Source organism: Chenopodium album, chromosome 5 (genome assembly GCF_948465745.1).
Source record: "Chenopodium album chromosome 5, dcCheAlbu1.1, whole genome shotgun sequence".
NCBI lineage: Eukaryota > Viridiplantae > Streptophyta > Magnoliopsida > Caryophyllales > Amaranthaceae > Chenopodium > Chenopodium album.
The window spans coordinates 38,321,437-38,326,309 of NC_137838.1; the positions used below are offsets into that span (position 1 = coordinate 38,321,437).

A 4,873-nucleotide genomic window follows, 5' to 3' on the forward strand; every position below is an offset into this window, starting at 1 on the left:
AGTGTCATGGATTATATGTGATTTAGGATTTATTGTCCAAGTGATGGATCCCACCCATTTTCATGATTGAGACCTTCAACTTGACAACCTACAATTATTAACGTTCAGCAACGAACTTTCCATAGAACATCTTCTTTATTATCGCCATTAAGGCAACAATATTCTCAACATATTTTTTAGTAGACTTCCTGATGATGCTTTGCTTGGGTTTCACTCCAAACGGCTCACAATGATTTAGGATACCCTAATCACTTGTGATCATGGAAATTTTCCTTAAATTCCTGCACATTACACATGGATGCATGTCCATGTTACCATTCTCAAGCCACGACTTATTGTTAGCTCGCGCTTATAAACAGCTTCCTTGTTAAGGATCTAATCCTTGTTAAGGTTTGTGCTTGCAACATCAATTTTCTAATTGTATTTGTTTCCACAAGTCAAGAACTCATCCTGTTACTTATCCAAATACATTGGATGTTCTTGGCCACAATCTAACGATCTATTACATAGATTCAGGTTGATTGGTACTACATTCATACTTCACAAGCTCTAAGCAAGTAAGTTGTGCAACGATTCCATATCATAGCGTACATGATGGATTAAATAGCAGAGTAATTCTCAATCTTTTTCCATTCATGTGACATTTTAGCTCATTCAGTTTCACTGAGTCTTGCTAAACTGTTTGCTGTGTAATATGGTTGAAAGTCTCTATTAGAGTCTTTCATGTTTGACTTAGTATTTAGCCTAGATTATACTTAGTTCAAACATTTACTTAGTTTTTATACATACGGGTCGAAAGTCTTTCAAAGTCCTTCAATTCATGTTTAACACGGTAAAATCCTTTACACGTTCAAACATTTTATTAAGTCTATACAATAGATCTTATTTTATTAAGCATTTAGCATTTGATGGTTATTTCACAATAGAGTTCATAAACTTTTCGTTGGACCTTTATATAATTTACTTTTGCTCCCACTAAACTTCTTATTCATAAGAATTCCTATGTTTCTCCATAAGTCAATCCTCTTATTAACTTCATGAGAAAACATGTTCCAATTCTTATATGCAATGCTTCCACTAATCTCATGACGGATTCCTTGAGCTTGCTGATGAGTGGCATTTATGCCACTCTTTTATCCTTTTTCTCTAAGGATTCTCCCCTCGTTTGCACTTGTTTGGCCCTCTTTCTAAGCATTTTTACTTAGTTTTGCTTTCTCTTTTCTTTCTCCTTTATCCTCCCTTTTATTAGTCTTCCCGCTTTGTTCTTACTATGCTTTTCATGCTTATGCTTTGTAGGAACCATCGAGATTTTCAAGAGGAGGAAGCTAAGCTCAAAGGAGGCTAGAGGAAGCATGATTCAGAAGAGGTTCGGCCGAACCTCCTGATGGTGTGGCCGAACCAAGGTGTGGCCGAACCTGCTCAGTGGTTCGGCCGAACTTCGAGGCAGGGGCAAGATGAAAATCGGCAGTTTTGCAGGAGTGGCCGAACCGCAGGAGTTCGACCAGACCAGGATCAGGGAGGTTCGACCGAACCTACCCATGGTTCGGCCGAACCTACCCTGTAGTCCGGCCGAACCTTCCCATTTGTTCGGTCGGACCTCTCCTTTTGTCAGCTGACTCTGTACGGACTATATAAGTCTCTTTTTTAGAACGTTTTGGGGGATTAACTTAGTTTTAATTTTCTACATTTTTAGCTTAATCTAGAGAGAGAAACTTCATTAGTAGAGAGGGAAAGTGTGGATTTCTATTGATGAACTTGGATATTGAAGAAGGAGCTTGATTGAATCTTTGTAAATCTTCATCTTCAATTAATGAGCAATCTCTTACTCTCTTTCTTTACTTTTGTATCTAGTTTTGTTTGCTTATTTTGATTTTCCTTCTTTGCTTATTGATCATGTTGATGCTTATTGATTTGATGATTGATATTGTCTTCAATATGATTTGTGAGTAGTCACCTAGCCAAGGGTGTGGGGATGGTGTAGTTGTTAATTGATTCATGCTTATGATGTTGGGGTTATGTTAATGGTGATTAAAGTCTTTGTATGCTTGATATTCTTTGGTCTTTCTTGTAAGTGCACATTGCTAGTTGATCAAAGATGAGTCTTTACTAACAAGTAACGGAAGTTGACTTAGTTGAGATTCATTAATATCGATAATTCTTTGTTTGCACCTTCTAATATATGGTTCTAATGTGGAAGCATAGAGGCTATGTTAGGAGGAATCGATTAACCCCGGAAGGCGGTTAGATCGAGCTTTATTTCGATATTCTTGCATGCTTAGTTTACCATTGCTTTGCTTCTGTGTTATTGCATGATCAAGTGACATCTACATCCACCCACTTCCCTTGGTGTTTAGTTATATTGATCTTTAATCATTCTTAATCCTTAGTTTAATCTCTTAGTTATTCATACTTCTTGTCCCGAGATAGCTTAAAGTCTTAAGTAGTGAATGCGGTGTTTATGCATGTCTCCCTGTGGTTCGACCCCTCTATTTACCCTATACACGTATTAGGTTGGTAGAGCGTTATAAATTAATTTGACTTAGGTGTAGTCGCTCAACGACACGATTATTTCCTTGTCAAATTGGCGCCGTTGCCGGGGACACGGTTTCCATTGCTATTTCATTGCTTGTTTAAGACTATCTCACCTTTATTTGTTAGTGTTTGCTACTTTTGTTACTTGTCAGTGCTTACGTTCTTCTTAGCTTTGTTGTATGACCAGAGGACGAACCCGCTCAAGATCTTTAATTCCCATCGATCCAGAGCTAGAGAGGTCTTTGTCCCTACTTCGAAGAGAAGCAAGAGCAAGGAGTAGAAATTCCCGCACTCCAAGGAGAGGAGTAAGAGAATTAGAAGATACTCCACCCTCTTCGCCCTCAAGTGAAGAATTAGATAGCCCTAAATCATCTTCGAATTCAGAAATCAACCCTTTCTCAACCTATAAGTTTGGAAGTAAAGAAGGTTCTAAAATGGGAGAGAATACGCCTTTGAGTCGTCTTGGGGCCCCCGAAGCTTTTAGAGCGCAAAGTGGGATCCTAACTCCTACTACTCAAGCCAACAATTTCGAGATCAAGCCTAATTTGATTGCCTTGATTGAGAGGAAACAATTCTCGGGTGGAAAGTTTGAGAGTCCTCATGAGCACCTAAAAGAGTTTGAGAAATATTGTGACACAATAAAGGCCAATGGAGTGACTCAAGAATATATTCGCCTCAAAATGTTTCCATTTTCGCTAATTGGGAGAGGTCTAGAATGGCTAGAGAAGGAGGTGCCCCCTAATTCTCTCACGACATGGGACCAAGTGACTACGGCTTTCTTGAGGAGGTTTTATAACCATAGGAAGACCGCCGAGGCTCGGTCTTTGATTCAAGGTTTTCGCCAAAAGAGTGGTGAGTCTCTAAGTGCGGCATGGGAACGATACAAAGAGCTTCAACGTCAATGCCCACACCATGGGATACCCAAATATCAACTCATTCACACTTTCTATGGAGGTCTCACACCTCAAGGAAGAACAAGCCTAGACGCCGCGGCCGGTGGTCCAATTATGAACAAAGGAGAGCATGAAGTGGAGTGTATTATAGAGGAAGCCGCAAAGCACTATGATGATTGGTACGAAGGAGAAAGGGATGCTACTTCTAGCAAGGGCGTTTATGCATTGGAGCAAGCCAACGCAATCAACAACCTTTCTACCCAAATCTCCAAAATGACCAAGCAAATGGATGAATTGATGAAAGAAAGGTCCAACCCTCATGGTAATATCTCCCCTTCAACCAAGGGAGGCAATGGTATGGATACTTCATCTCCCTCTTCTTACAATACAATGCCCCAAGGGTGCATGTTTTGTTCTAATTGTGAAACCTATGATCATGATACCTCTCATTGTGTCTATGCTTGTGAAGTTCAACCCCCTTCCCATGAACATGATAGTAATATTGAAAATGACAATGCTATGAATTTTGCTCCTAGAATGGGAAATGTAGGAAACTTGAGGCCAAACTCCAATCAAATGGGGAATTGGAATCAAGGTGGAAACCGTGGTTGGAACCAAAATGGTGGTGATTATGATAACCAATACCATGGTGGGGGAGGCCCTTCCAATTTCAATGGAAGAGGCTACTCTAACCAAAGAGGGTATGGTAATCAAAACCAACAACCTAATCCCCGATACCAAGACCATCAAAATCAAAATTTTGGTGACCAAGGTAACATGGGAAACAATCAACAAATCAATGTTCCTAACCAAGGCACCGGAGGCAATAGGGGCCAATTTGTTTCTAACTATGCCCAAACTAATAGGCCTCCGGGTTTCCATCAACCCCAACTTCCTCCACCTCAACAACCTCTTCAAATTGAAGCCCCTCCAATAGATCCCGTAATGGCTAAATTAGATGCTCTTTTAAAAATGCGTGAGGAGGATCAAAAGAAACATGAAGAGGCTCAAAAACGAATCAATGCTCATATGAAAATGCTTGAGACTCAAATTGCTCAACTTGCATCTAATTCGTCCCCTTCTTCTTCTTCTCCTTCTTCTTCTCACATCCCAAGTCAAGGAGTCAACCCAAAACCTTTATATGCCGTGACAACAAGGAGTGGGAAGGTAGTAGGGAGTGACCCTTTAATTGAGGAAGAACCCCAAGAAGAGGCGGAGTTAGAGAATGAGGGTGAAAAACCCAATGAGCCATTGAGTGTTGAAAAAGAAAAACAGGTTGAGGTGCTCAAGGAAAAAGAAGCCACCCCCTTGCCCCTAAATCGCCAACTTAGAGAGGAGAAGCTACCCTTTCCACAACGATTTGTGAGAGCTAAACTTGATGCCCAATTTGGGAAGTTTTTGGAAGTCATTAAGAATTTGCATATCTCCGTCCCTTTTGTTGATGCTAT

General features: G+C 40.3%; 1 non-coding gene across 1 annotated transcript; it reads right to left on the minus strand.

The window, feature by feature from the left end:
* Nucleotides 1-3,345: 3,345 nt before the first annotated feature.
* Nucleotides 3,346-3,451, minus strand: LOC145633483 (small nucleolar RNA R71). The gene has a single exon (XR_014112807.1). It is a non-coding gene; the product is annotated as a small nucleolar RNA R71 (small nucleolar RNA).
* Between the last annotated feature and the right edge of the window lie 1,422 nt (nt 3,452-4,873).